We start from the raw sequence: 15,000 nt of genomic DNA, 5'->3' as shown, positions 1-15,000 counted from the left end.
ATCATGTGATCTCTGATTGGCCAATCAGTGATCACATTATTATTATTATTATTATTATTATTATACAGTATTTATAAAGCGCCAATAGTTCGCTCAGCGCTGTACATTACAAAGGGGACAGAACATGTGACAGAACAATACCAATACAATGCAAAACATGAGGGGATCGAGGGCCCTGCTCTTTCAAGCTTACAATCTAGGAGGGAGGGGATGGTGGCACAGGAGGAGATAGCTGTGGGGGATGGAGTGGTAGGAAGAGTGGAGGAGGTCGGCAAGTTAGCAGGGGGCGGGGTAGGCTTCCCTGAAGAGATGGGTTTTCAGGGTGCGCCTAAAGGAGAGGAGAGTAGGTGATAATCTGATGGGTTGGGGCAGGGAGTTCCAGAGGATGGGTGACACCCTGGAGAAGTCCTGGAGGCGGGCATGGGAGGAGGAGACCAGGGAACTAGAGAGAAGGAGGTCTTGTGAGGAGCGGAGTGTGCGTGCTGGGCGGTACTTGGATATTAGGTCAGTGATGTAGTTCGGGGCAGTATGGTGGACAGCTTTGTATGTCAGCGTTAGGATTTTGAATTTGATCCGTTGCGCAATCGGAAGCCAGTGGAGGGATTGGCAGAGGGGGGTGGCGGAAACGGAGCGGTTGGAAAGGTGAATGAGTCTGGCAGCCGTATTCAGGATGGACTGAAGCGGGGATAGCCAGCGGCGAGGCAGGCCAGTGAGGAGGGAGTTGCAGTAGTCGAGTCGCGATATGATGAGGGAGTGGATGAGCTGTTTAGTGGTTTCTGGAGTTAGGAACGTGCGGATTTTGGCGATGTTGCGGAGGTGGAGTCTGCACGAGTTTGTTAAAGAGTGGACTTGGGGCTGGAAGGATAGGTTGGAGTCCAAAATAACACCAAGTACTCTGGCCTGCGGGGCGGGTTTGATGGTGGCGTTGTTGGACATGATGGAGAAGTCAATGGGGGGTGGTGTCCGGGCTGGAGGGAAGACAAGAAACTCGGTTTTGGAGAGGTTCAGTTTAAGGAAGTGGAGCGACATCCAGTCTGATATGTCGCTCAACAGGTGTGTGATTCGGGCGGAGACCGAGGGGGTGAGGTGGGGGGTTGAGAGATAGATTTGTGTGTCGTCGGCATAGAGGTGGTAGTTGAAGCCGTGAGAGTGTATGAGTCGGCCAAGGGAGGAGGTGTAGATGGAGAAGAGAAGGGGCCCGAGGACAGAGCCTTGAGGGACCCCAACAGAGAGGGGGAGTGAGAGGGAGGTGGTGGCATTATAGGTAACGCTGAAAGAGCGTTGTGACAGGTAGGATGAGAGCCAGGAGAGAGCAGAATCTCTGAGGCCGAGGGAGTGTAGTTTTTTGAGGAGGAGGGGGTGGTCGACTGTGTTAAAGGCCGCAGAGAGGTCAAGGAGTAGGAGCACTGAATAGTGGCCATTAGCTTTGGCGGTTAGCAGGTCGTTGGAGAGTTTGAGTAAGGCAGTTTCGGTGGAGTGTAGGGGACGGAAGCCGGACTGTAGGGGATCGAGGAGGTTGTTGTCGTTGAGGTGAGAGCATAGGCGGGCGTAGACTAGGCGCTCAAGGAGTTTAGATGTAAATGGGAGCAGGGAGATGGGTCTGAGGTTGTTCGGGTCATTGGGGTCCAGGGAGGGCTTTTTAAGTATGGGGGTGATGTGTGCATGTTTCAGAGGGGAAGGGAAAGTGCCGGAGGAGAGGGAGAGATTGAAGATGTGGGTGAGGGAGCGTAGGATGGAGGGGGAGGGAGGTCGTAGGAGTTGTGTGGGGATAGGGTCAAGGGGGCAGGTGGTGAGGTGGGCATCAGAGAGGATCCTGGAGACTTCTTCGATGGTAGTAAGGTCAAAGGTGCGGAGTGTTGGGGGAGCTTCAGTATGAGGAATGTAGGGTGGGGTGGGAGAGGAGGTTAGAGCAGTGGTGGGGCCGTGGGAGAGGGGTGTAGAGGGGGTAGCTGAGTGAGGGGGAAGGGGGTTGGAGGGAGTTTAAGCAGCGACGAAGTCCCTGTGGGTTATGTCGAGGGGGAGGGGGGATGAGGGGGTAGCTGTGTGAGAGGGGACGGGTTGAGACGGCGTGTGAGTTGCGGCAATGTCCTTGCGAATTTTGTCAATCTTGTTTTTGAAGTGATTGGCAATCTCAAGGGCAGTGAGTGAGGTGCTGGGTGGAGGTGGGGGGTGGTGAGAGTAGAGAGTTGAAGGCGGAGAAGAGTCGGCGAGGATTGGAGGAGAGGGCCTTGATGAGGGTCAGGAAGTAGGCTTGTTTGGCAGTATGGAGGGAGGAGGTGTAGGTGTGGAAGGCAGATTTGTATCGGGTGAAGGCTTGTTGGGATTTGGTTTTGCGCCAAATGCAAAGTAGTAAGCGGACACAGTGAAACACCGATCTTCGGACGGGACCTCTGTACGAGGTCCCGATCATGTGATCTCTGATTGGCCAATCAGTGATCACATGCAAAGTAGTAAACAAGATGACACTTGTGACATCATTGCTTACTACGTGTGCAATCTGTGAATGATCACAGAGGTCACATGGTACAAGGCTATTCACAACAGCCTTGTACCATGTGACAAGGTGTGACCAATCACAGCTCACTCAGTATTTCTCAATGGCTGCAAGGATGCAGACAGGGAGAAAGAGAAATGATTGCTTTTACATCCTGTATGGGTGTAAAAGCAATCGCTGTAAAAAAAAAAAAAAAAAAAAAAAAAAAATCTTCATCACCCCCCACAAGTAGTACAGTGTCACCATGGTGACACTGTACTGCTAGGGTGACAGTATGTGTGTAAAAAAACAAACAAAAAAAATAAAAAACCACATAAATAATATAAAACAAAATAAAAATGTAAAAAAAATGTTTAAAAATTATAATTTTTGGTTATAAACTAATTTGGTTAATTTTATTTTACTAAAAATATAACGGAATACATTTTGGCCAAGATTTATGATGAAATATTATTTATTTGCAAAATATTATAAAAAAAACACTTTTTTTCAAAATTTTTGCACTTTTTTCATTTACATTGCAAAAAAAATAAAAAACCCAGTGGTGAATAAATACCACCAAAATAAAGTTTTATCTGTCTCAAAAAAATGGTAAAAATTCATATGGGTACAGTGTTGCATGACCGCGCAATTGTCATTCAAAGTGTGATAGCGCTGAAAGCTGAAAATTGGCCTGGACAGGAAGTGGGTAAAAGTGTCCGGACTGGAAGTGGTGAAACATATCCAATAATTTTTTTTTTTATTCATACATTTAGGCCAAAATGTATTCTGCTACATACAGTCATGGCCGAAATTGTTGGCACCCTTGATATTTTTCCTGAAAATCAAGTATTTCACACAAAAAAGGTATTGCATTAACACATGTTTTGCTATACACATGTTTATTCCCTTTGTATGTATTGGAACAAATATAAAACAGAGGCAGAAAAGCAAATATGACATAATGTCACACAAAACCCCAAAAATGGGCTGGACAAAAGTATTGGCACCCTTAACTTAATATTTGGTTGCACACCCTTTGGAAAACATAACTGAAATCAGTCGCTTCCTATAACCATCAATAAGCTTCTGACACCTCTCACCCGGAATTTTGGACCACTCTTCCTTTGCAAACAGCTCCAGGTCTCTCTTATTGGAAGGACACCTTTTCCCAACAGCAATTTTAAGATCTCTCCACAGGTGTTCAATGGGATTTAGATCTGGGCTCATTGCTGGCCACTTCAGAACTCTCCAGCGCTTCTTTGCCATCCATTTCTGAGTGCTTTTTGACGTATGTTTGGGGTCATTGTCCTGCTGGAAGACCCAGGATCTTGGACGCAAACCCAGCTTTCTGACACTGGGCCCTACAGTGCGACCCAAAATCCTTTGGTAATCCTCAGATTTCATGATGCCTTGCACACAGTCAAGGCACCCAGTGCCAGAGGCAGCAAAACAACCCCAAAACATCATTGAACCTCCACCATATTTTACCGTAGGTACTGTGTTTTGTTCTTTGTAGGCCTCATTCCGTTTTCGGTAAACAGTAGAATGATGTGCTTTACCGAAAAGCTCTATCTTGGTCTCATCTGTCCACAAGACGTTTTCCCAGAAGGCTTTTGGCTTACTCAAGTACATTTTGGCAAACTGTAGTCTTGCTTTTTTATGTCTCTGTGTCAGCAGTGGGGTCCTCCTGGGTCTCCTGCCATAGCGTTTCATTTCATTTAAATGTCGACGGATAGTTCGCGCTGACACTGATGCTCCCTGAGCCTGCAGGACAGCTTGAATGTCTTTGGAACATGTTTGGGGCTGCTTATCCACCATCCGGACTATTCTGCGTTGCAATCTTTCATCAATTTTCCTCATCCGTCCACGACCAGGGAGATTAGCTACAGTGCCATGGGTTGCAAACTTCTTGATAATGTTGCGCACTGTGGACAAAGGCAAATCTAGTTCTCTGGAGATGGACTTGTAACCTTGAGATTGTTGATATTTTGCCACAATTTTGGTTCTCAGGTCCTCAGACAGTTCTCGTCTCCTCTTTCTGTTGTCCATGCTTAGTGTGGCACAGACAGACACACAATGCAAAGGTTAAGTGAACGTCTCTCCTTTTTATCTGCTTTCAGGTGTGATTTCTATATTGCCCACACCTGTTACTTGCCCCAGGTGAGTTTACAGGAGCATCACATGCTTGTAACATTCTTATTTATCCGCAGTTGTGAAAGGGTGCCAATACTTTTGTCCAGCCCATTTTTGGAGGTTTGTGTGACATTATGTCGAATTTGCTTTCTTTCCTCCCTTTTTTTGTTTTGTCCCAATACACACAAAGGGAATAAACATGTGTATAGCAAAACATGTGTTAATGCAATACGTTTCGTGAGAAATACATGATTTCCTGGAGAAATATCAAGGGTGCCAACAATTTCGGCCATGACTGTATCTTTTGTAAAAACAACAAAAAAAACAATTGTCAGAGTAATAGCGTCTACAAACGATGGTATACATCACAGGAGTCAAACTGGCGGCCCTCCACCTATTGCCAAACTACAAGTCCCATGAGGCATTGCAAAATTGACAGTTACAAGCATGACTCCCAACGGTAAAGGCATGATGGGACTTGTAGTTTCGCAACAGCTGGAGGGCCGCCAGTTTAACACCCTGATATACATAATGGAATTTACGCAACTATGATGCTATACGGGTAATGGCAGTGATCAGCGACTTATAGTTAAATTGTGATAGTGTAGCTGGCAATCTGGCGCTAACAGCATTGGCTGGGAAGTTCACTAACTGACACTGACATCAGTAGTGACACTAATACAGTGATCAGATATAATACTGTGCACTGTCACTTTACTAATGACTGGCTGGGAAGGGGTTAACATCAAGGGGTTAACTGTGTGCCTAACAAGTGTATGGTGTGTAATATGTGCTGCTTTTTCTAAGGGATTTGACAGTTTTTTTTTTTTTTCTTCCTGCTTTGCTGTGATTGGCTACAGCCGATCAGCAGGTCAAAGCCATAAATCATTGGCTGGGACCTGCTGACAAAATTACACTGTAGCCAGTGACCGCGTGTGTTAGCGGGTGCACCCCAAACCCGGAAGAAGCTGGATCACATGCACATACATGATCCAGCCTGGTGGTTCTAGTGGTTCTGCATTATGGGAACCTGAAAGTCTTCCTGTGTACAGTTCCTCCTATAGGGTGGCTCCTTGCCTTCCATGACCAAGACTATGGTGTGAACACAAAAGCTGCCACTGACACGGGTAGCTTTGTCTATGAACTGCAGCACTCCACCCTGAGACTGCAGCGGCTTAGATGATCTCACGCTGCAGCTATGAGACTCAAGTTTTATTAGTTTTTAAAAGTACAGGGTATTTGTCAACCAATAATTTCATGAACTGTTACGACTGTTATACATCCGTATTAGTGGTGCACCGAAATGAAAATTCTGGTACCGAAACCGAAAATTTAAAGTGCACTTGGCCAAAAACCAAAATGCGCAGTTTTTAAAAATGAATATATATTTTTTTGGAAAAAAATACACTGATTAAAAAACACAAAAAAACCCCAATATATATATACCCCTATTTTTTTGGAAACTATGAAAGAAGATGTTACGGTGAGTAAATAGCTACCCAGCATCTCACGCTTTAAAATGGCGCACACTCGTGCAATGGCGTGAAACTGCGGTACTGAAAAAGCTCCATAGGCGATGCTTTAAAAATTTCTACACGTTAGCAGTGTAAAGTTACAGAGGAGGTCTAGTGTGAGAATTATTGTTCTGATGTTCGTGGCAATACCTAACGTGTGTAGTTTGAACACAATTTACATATGTGGGTGTGGCCTACGTATGTGTTTGCTACTACGTGCGAGCACAGGGGGACGGGGGCACTTTAAACTTTTTTTTTTTAATTATTTATTTAATATTTGGGTTTTTTTGGGGGGTTTTTTGCATTGTCCCTTTAAAAAACACAAGAAATGCTTCATTGCTTGTGATAGAAATAATTAGTGACAGGTCCTCTTTATGGAGAGATATGGGGTCAATAATGCAGGCCATAGATGGGTTGAAAATCGACCCATTTTTCGGCCGAAAATAAAATCGGCCCATTTTCGGATCGTTAGTAGGCTAATTGTTCGGCCGTTTTTCGGTATTTTGGCAGATTTTTTTTATCGGTAAAGTTGGAAAAAAATCGGCTGATTTTGCCGATCGGCCGATTTTTGCGGCAATGATGGGCAAATCGGCCGATCTTTTTACCGATAAAAAAAATCTGCGCATGAGCAGTGACCTGCAAGAGGAAGACAAAAAGAAGAAGAGGATGAAGAAGAAGAGGATGAAGAAGAAGAGGATGAAGAAGAAGAGGATGAAGAAGAGGAATTCCAGTCCGGCAAAAAGTGCCCCTGCAGAGAGCTCCGCTATTTCTTTGACAATTCCTTGACATTTATAGCGGCTGCAACATTGTATCTATTTGTTTCCGAATAAAAACATCTGTATCCGAAATGGATACAAATAGATACAATGTTGCAGCCGCTATAAATGTCAAAGAACTGTCAAAGAAATAGCGGAGCTCTCTGCAGGGACACTTTTTGCCAGCTGTAGATGGGATGAAAATCTGCCCATTTTTTTTTTTTTTATACCGTTGCTGGTAACGTCGGCCGCTTGAACAACTGATTTTTCGTTTTTTTAAAGAAAAATCTTCCGGTTTTCTCTCCATCTATGCCATTATTATTATTTATTTAATGTTTGGGGTTTTTTTTGTTTTTTTTTTTGCACTGTACCTTTTTGAAAAAAAATGTTTTTATCACTTTTAAGTAATTTTTTTGAATTTTTTTTTTTTTTTGCAGCAGTACTCCTGTTTATTTCCTTTTACTTTCTGTCCCTAGGGACACAGCATACAGTAAATTGAGCCCCTTTGGAAGATTCTCCCCTCGCCTCCTGTTCCTTTTATTAGTCGTAGTTTTCTAAGGTAATGCCAAGTTTTAGTGTTCAACGGGCCCCTTATCAGGCCTTGAGAGTTTTTTCTGAATGTAGAGGAGAATGCAGTGATAAGCAGCCGGATAAGATCCTTCATTCAGCAACCTACCTGACAAACCAGTGATTGGAGGTGGCTGTCTATTTATTCTGCAACTACATATCTATTCAGACCCAGATCCTGTAAAAAGTCCAAACCCGCCTGAAGAGTGCCTTTTGATTTTCTAAATGCTTTGCCATTATCCTGAAATCCTCCGCCTAATAAACTGTATCTGTACTATTGGAAACCTTGTGGCGCCCTCATCTCTTTCCACTTACAGACTCCATTCCATGGACCCAGCCCAGGGCCTTGGCATGCTGGACCACTACGGCCATCTTCGGGCAGCACAGTGGCTAAATGGTTAGCACTTCCGCCTGGCAGTACTAGGGTCGTTGGTTCAAATCCCAGCCACGACACCACCTGCCTGGAGTTTGCATGTTCTCCCTGTGCTTGCGTGGGTTTCCTCTGGGTACTCCGGTTTCCTCCCACACTCCAAAGACATGCTGGTAGGTGAATTGGCGCCTGTCTAAATTGGCCCTAGTATGTGAAAGTATGAATGTGAGTTAGGGACCTTAGACTGTACACCCCTTGAGGGTTAGGGACTGATGTGAATGTACAATATATACGTAAAGCGCTGCGTAAAATTGACGGCGCTATATAAGTACTTGAAATAAATAATAAATAAAATCTTGGTTCCTATTCCCAGGCAGCAAGGCTGAATACACGGAGTGCCAGGTTATGGGCACATTGGAGAGCTGCCTCGGTACAACCACAAAATGTTTGTAAAATGTTCACCTATCCCGTGTCTGCCACCATAAAAACCCAACAGAGGTTCTTTCTAAAAAGGGACATTTTCTTCAACAATGTGTTTTTTTTCTTTTGAAAGTCAGGTGTGGTTTGTGTACATTTTTTTTTTTTTTCTTTTTTTATATTCATGTTGTACCTTCTTTTTTTTTTTTTTTTTTTTTCTTTTTTTTACAGCTGTGTAATGAACTTTGCCTGAATGAAAAAGATCAGATTATGCATTATGCCGGCGCTCTTCACAAATACATGAAGGTGGGTTATGGAGTCCTTAAAGCGGACTTTCATCCTTTTTATTTTTTACACTCTTCTTTTTCAGAATTGGGAATAATTTTGCTTTCTTGTTTAAAGTGTTACTAAAACCACATCAGTACAGTCAGTCTGTAGAGGCAGTAAAGCATGCTTGTTATGCTCACTGTGGAACCTAAGGGGTTAATCCTTGGCATTGTGTAAAAAGGCTGTTTGATCCTGTCTTCTCCTTCTACTGTCCCCAATCTATCTGCTGATAGTAAAGAGCTCTAGGAGTCATTCTGCACATGCTCTGTTTGGTGTGTTTTGCTAGAGAGGTTTTTTTTTTTTCTTGGGAGAGTGCATGTGATCAGCACAAGGACAATCAGCATTGTCCAGACAGAGGTCAGGGGTCCTGCATCCTCCTACAGCAGATGGAAAATTCCTCCTACAAGCTGTAACATGTGCTCTGCTGGACACTGATAGAAGTCACAAGATTGCTAGATACTGCTGATGAGAAAAGGTATTTAGCAGTTTATATATAATAAAATAATTGCATTTCCATGTTCTGTGTACTGTGAGAGACCAGACATAGGGAATGCAGGGTCCGGGGAGACCAGATATAGTGAATGCAGGGTCCGGGGAGAGCGGATATAGTGAATGCAGGGTCCGGGGAGACCAGATATAGTGAATGCAGGGTCCGGGGAGAGCGGCTATAGTGAATGCGGGGTCCGGGGAGAGCAGATATAGTGAATGCGGGGTCCGGGGAGAGCGGCTATAGTGAATGCGGGGTCCGGGGAGAGCGGCTATAGTGAATGCGGGGTCCGGGGAGAGCGGCTATAGTGAATGCGGGGTCCGGGGAGAGTGGCTATAGTGAATGCGGGGTCCGGGGAGAGCGGCTATAGTGAATGCGGGGTCCGGGGAGAGCGGCTATAGTGAATGCGGGGTCCGGGGAGAGTGGCTATAGTGAATGCGGGGTCCGGGGAGAGCGGCTATAGTGAATGCGGGGTCCGGGGAGAGCGGCTATAGTGAATGCGAGGTCCGGGGAGAGCGGCTATAGTGAATGCGGGGTCCGGGGAGAGCGGCTATAGTGAATGCGGGGTCCGGGGAGAGCGGCTATAGTGAATGCGGGGTCCGGGGAGAGCGGCTATAGTGAATGCGGGGTCCGGGGAGAGCGGCTATAGTGAATGCGGGGTTCGGGGAGAGCGACTATAGTGAATGCCGGGTCCGGGGAGAGCGGCTATAGTGAATGCAGAGTCTGGGGATATTCGTTTGTACCGTGGATCAGTGTGAAAGTAGCTTTACTGACACCACTGTTAGAATCAATGGTCTCTCTCTCTTCCCCTCCTCTCCCCCCCCCCCTCTCTCCCCCCCTCTTTCTCTCCCCCCCCCTCTCCCCCCCTCTCTCTCTCTCCCCCCTCCCCTCTCTTTCCCCCCTCCCCTCTCTTTCCCCCCTCCCCTCTCTTTCCCCCTCCCCTCTCTTTCCCCCCCTCCCCTCTCTTTCCCCCCTCCCCTCTCTCCCCCCCTTTCCTCTCTCCCCCCCTTCCCTCTCTCCCCCCCTTCCCTCTCTCCCCCCCCTTCCCTCTCTCCCCCCCTTCCCTCTCCTCCCCCCCCTTCCCTCTCCTCCCCTTCCTTCCCTCTCCTCCCTTCCTTCCCTCTCCTCCCCTTCCTTCCCTCTCCTCCCCTTCCTTCCCTCTCCTCCCCTTCCTTCCCTCTCCTCCCCCCCCTTCCCTCTCCTCCCCCCCCTTCCCTCTCCTCCCCCCCCCTTCCCTCCCCCCCCCTCCCCCTCTCCTCCCCTCCCCCTCTCTCTCCCCTTCTCCCCCCCTCCCCTTCTCTCCCCCCTCCCCCCTTCTCCCCCCCTCCCCCCTTCTCTCCCCCCTCCCCTTCTCTCCCCCCTCCCCTTCTCTCCCCCCTCCCCTTCTCTCCCCCCTCCCCTTCTCTCCCCCATCCCCTTCTCTCCCCCATCCCCTTCTCTCCCCCTCCCCTCTCTCCCCTCCCCTCTCTCCCCCTCCCCTCTCTCCCCCTCCCCTCTCTCCCCCTCCCCTCTCTCCCCCCCCCCTCTCTCCCCCCCTTCCCTCTCTCCCCCCCTTCCCTCCCCCCCTTCCCTCTCTCCCCCCTTCCCTCTCCTCCCCCCCCCCCCCCCTTCCCTCTCCTCCCCCCTTCCCTCTCCCCCCCCCCCCCCCTCTCCTCCCCCCTTCCCTCTCCCCCCCCCCCCCGCCCCACCCCCCCCTCCCCCTCCCTCCCCCTCCCTCCCTCTCTCTCCCCTCCCCTCCCCCTCCCCTCCCCCTCTCTCCCCCCTTCTCCCCCTCCCCTTCTCTCCCCCCTTCTCCCCCCTCCCCTTCTCCCCCCTCCCCTCTTTCCCCCTCCCCCCTCTCTCCCCCTCCCCTCTTTCCCCCTCCCCCCTCTCTCCCCCTCCCCTCTCTCTCCCCCCCTTCCCTCTCCTCCCCCCCTCCCTCCCCTTCTCCCCCCCCCCCCCCTTCTCTCCCCCCCCCCCCCCCCCCCCTTCTCTCCCCCCTCCCCTTCTCTCCCCCTCCCCTTCTCTCCCCCTCCCCTCTCTCTCTCCCCTCCCCCCCCTCTCTCTCTCCCCCTCCCCCCCTCTCTCTCTCCCCCTCCCCCCCCCCTCTCTCTCCCCCCTCCCCCCCTCTCTCTCTCCCCCTCCCCCCCTCTCTCTCTCCCCCTCCCCCCCTCTCTCTCTCCCCCTCCCCTCTCTTTCCCCCCTCCCCTCTCTTTCCCCCCTCTCTTTCCCCCCTCTCTCTCCCCCCCCCCCTTCCCTCTCTCCCCCCCCTTCCCTCTCTCCCCCCCCCCCTTCCTCTCTCCCCCCCCTTCCCTCTCTCCCCCCCCCCCCCCCTTCCCTCTCCCCCCCCCCCCTTCCCTCTCCCCCCCCCCCCCCCCCCCCCCCTTCCCTCTCCCCCCCCCTTCCCTCTCTCCCCCCTTCTCTCCCCCCTCCCCTCTCTCTCTCCCCCCTTCTCTCCCCCCCACCCCTCTCTCTCCCCCCCTCCCCTCTTTCTCCCCCCTCCCCTCCATCCCCCCCTCTCCCCCCCCTCTCTCCCCCCCCTCTATTCCCCCTCTCTCTCCCCTCTTCCCTCTCTCCCCCCCCCCCTCCCCCTCTCTCCCCTCCCCTCCCCCTCTCTCCCCCTCCCCTCCCCCTCTCTCCCCCCTCCCCTCCCCCTCTCTCCCCCCTTCTCCCCCCTCCCCTCTCTCCCCCTCCCCTCTCTCTCCCCCCCTTCCCTCTCTCCCCCCCTTCCCTCTCCTCCCCCCCTTCCCTCTCCTCCCCCCCTTCCCTCTCCTCCCCCCTTCCCTCTCCTCCCCCCTTCCCTCTCCTCCCCCCCTCCCTCCCCTTCTCTCCCCCCTCCCCTTCTCTCCCCCCTCTCTCCCCCTCCCCTCTCTCTCTCCCCCTCCCCCCCTCTCTCTCTCCCCCTCCCCCCCTCTCTCTCTCCCCCTCCCCTCTCTTTCCCCCCTCTCTTTCCCCCCTCTCTCTCTCCCCCCCCTTCCCTCTCTCCCCCCCCTTCCCTCTCTCCCCCCCCTTCCCTCTCTCCCCCCCCCTTCCCTCTCTCCCCCCCCCCTTCCCTCTCTCCCCCCCCCTTCCCTCTCTCCCCCCCCCCCCCCCCCCCCCCCTTCCCTCTCTCCCCCCCCTTCCCTCCCCCCTCCCCTCTCTCTCCCCCCCCCACCCCTCTCTCTCCCCCCCTCCCCTCTCTCTCCCCCCTCCCCTCCCTCCCCCCTCCCCTCCCCTCCATCCCCCCCTCTCCCCCCCCCCCCATCCCCCCTCTCTCCCCCCCCTCTATCCCCCCTCTCTCTCCCCCCCCCCCCTCTCTCTCCCCCCCTCTCTCTCCCCTCCCCCTCTCTCCCCCTCCCTCTCTCCCCTCTCCCCTCCCCCTCCCTCTCCCCTCCCCCTCCCTCTCCCCCTCCCTCTCCCCTCCCCCTCCCTCTCCCCTCCCCCTCTCTCCCCTCCCCCCCCCTCTCCCCTTTCCCCCTCTCCCCTCCCCCCCTCTCCCCTCCCCCCCTCTCCCCTCCCCCCCTCTCCCCTCCCCCCCTCTCCCTTCCCCCCTCTCTCCCCCTCCCCCCTCTCTCCCCTCCCCCTCTCTCTCCCCCCTCTCTCTCCCCCTCTCTCTCCCCCCTCTCTCCCCCCTCTCTCCCCCCTCTCTCTCCCCTCTCTCCCCCCTCCCTCCCCACTCCCTCTCCCCTCCCCCCTCCCTCCCTCTCCCCTCCCCCTCTCTCTCCCCCCTCCCCTCTCTCTCCCCCCTCCCCTCTCTCTCCCCCCCTCCCCTCTCTCTCCCCCCCTCTCCCTTTCTGTTTAATAAAAGCGATACATCTTTTATTGTGATAATTTTTTTTTTTTTCAGCGAACAAAACGTACGCAGTATTCTTATACAAAGAACTTAAAATCCCTGGATGAGAAAATAAAAGCATCAGATGGGCAGAATGAGCCTCTAGTCGGTAAGAGAGAGTCTCACTGCAAATGCCTTACATTTATTTCAGGTACTTATATAGCGCCGTCAATTTACACAGCGCTTTACATATATATTGTACATTCACATCAGTCCCTAACCCTCAAGGGGCGTACAATCTAAGGTCCCCAACCCTCAAGGGGCGTACAATCTAAGGTCCCCAACCCTCAAGGGGTGTACAATCTAAGGTCCCCAACCCTCAAGGGGCGTACAATCTAAGGTCCCTAACCCTCAAGGGGTGTACAATCTAAGGTCCCCAACCCTCAAGGGGCGTACAATCTAAGGTCCCCAACCCTCAAGGGGCGTACAATCTAAGGTCCCTAACCCTCAAGGGGTGTACAATCTAAGGTCCCTAACCCTCAAGGGGTGTACAATCTAAGGTCCCTAGACCTGTAAACGGTTGTTTAAAAAAAACAAAAAAACAAAGTCCATCGTGTAGCAGGGAATTTATCAATATATGTTTGCTGTCAGTCAGTTTGTCGTTCTGTCAGTACCGGAAACTGATGAATCCATCACTCTTCAATAATAGGTAGGTGGAGCTCTGGGGAAGTTGTTTTGCGTGTATATTTATTGGTGGAAGGCAACAGAGCGAAATATTGGCGTTAACAAAGTTTTATACGTAAATAGTCTTATATTGCTGAAAATGTTATATAAAAATACTAAAGATCACCTGCTATATTTTAGAGCAGTAGTCTCCAAACTGCAGCCCCTGAGGCCAGATGTGACCCTTTGCTTGCTTTTATCCTGCCCATGGAGGAGTATTCCTCCCACTGACACCAGAGATGGGGCACTGTTCCTCCCACTGACACCAGAGATGGGTCGCTGTTCCTCCCAAGGACACCGGCGATGGGTCGCTGTTCCTCCCACGGACACCGGCGATGGGTCGCTGTTCCTCCCACTGACACCGGCGATGGGTCGCTGTTCCTCCCACTGACACCGGCGATGGGTCGCTGTTCCTCCCGCCGACACCGGCGATGGGTCGCTGTTCCTCCCGCCGACACCGGCGATGGGTCGCTGTTCCTCCCGCCGACACCGGCGATGGGTCGCTGTTCCTCCCGCCGACACCGGCGATGGGTCGCTGTTCCTCCCGCCGACACCGGCGATGGGTCGCTGTTCCTCCCGCCGACACCGGCGATGGGTCGCTGTTCCTCCCGCCGACTACACTGTATCTGAACACCACAAACCAAAATGCTATTGAATTCATTTTTATTATTCAAAACAAACTCATGCCCCCCTCCATGCCTCCATGCTTTATTTAGCTGAGAAATCATGTAGCATTTTACTTTCATCCATCTGCGCTTAGCTCAGTCATGCAGGCAGGAGGGTGGTCTTAGCTGAGAAAACCCCTTATCTCCCCTCCATAAGACTCCTCGGATGTATGACTTCATTTACCTGGGGAATATTCGCTATGTCCGCTCTCCCCGGACCCCGCGTTCGCTATGTCCGCTCTCCCCGGACCCCGCGTTCGCTATGTCCGCTCTCCCCGGACCCCGCGTTCGCTATGTCCGCTCTCCCCGGACCCCGCGTTCGCTATGTCCGCTCTCCCCGGACCCCGCGTTCGCTATGTCCGCTCTCCCCGGACCCCGCGTTCGCTATGTCCGCTCTCCCCAGAACATCAGTGCCACCCATTAGCGCCAATGAATGCCGCCTATCAGTGCCCATCATTGCTGCATATAAGTGCAGCATCATCAGTGCCTCCTCATCAATGCCAAGAAGTGCCACCGTATCAGTGCCCATCATCAGTGCAGCAGCATCAGTGCCTCCTAAATTATAAAAATTTAATATGGGTACAGTGTTGCATGACTGTGCAATTTTCATTCAAAGTGCAACAGCACTGAAAGCTGAAAATTAGCTTGGGGAGAAAGAGGGTGAAAGTGTCCGGACTTGAAGTGGTTAAATAATGGCAACAATTTGCGCAGCATTTTCCATACTGTACATTCACATCAGTCACTGCCTCCTGGTAGGCAAGCGGTTAATGCGATTTTCTTTTTCTAAGCTGTCACCCTTTATTGAAGTGTGATATTAATGGCCATTTACATTTTTT

General features: G+C 51.3%; 1 long non-coding RNA gene across 1 annotated transcript in view; it reads left to right on the top strand.

The window, feature by feature from the left end:
• The window catches only part of LOC149438218 (uncharacterized), a 17,876-nt gene extending 4,930 nt beyond the window's left edge, over positions 1-12,946 (top strand). The window contains exons 3-4 of the long non-coding RNA XR_016307947.1: positions 8,464-8,538; positions 12,852-12,946. This is a non-coding gene — a long non-coding RNA (uncharacterized LOC149438218). The remainder of the gene's footprint in view (positions 1-8,463; positions 8,539-12,851) is intronic.
• The last annotated feature ends 2,054 nt before the right edge of the window (positions 12,947-15,000 follow it).

The sequence above is a fragment of the Staurois parvus genome, unplaced genomic scaffold, assembly GCF_062004578.1.
Source record: "Staurois parvus isolate SC_StPar_1 unplaced genomic scaffold, SC_StPar_1.0 ptg001202l, whole genome shotgun sequence".
NCBI classification, from domain to species: domain Eukaryota; kingdom Metazoa; phylum Chordata; class Amphibia; order Anura; family Ranidae; genus Staurois; species Staurois parvus.
This window is presented reverse-complemented; position numbering and strand designations above follow the sequence as displayed.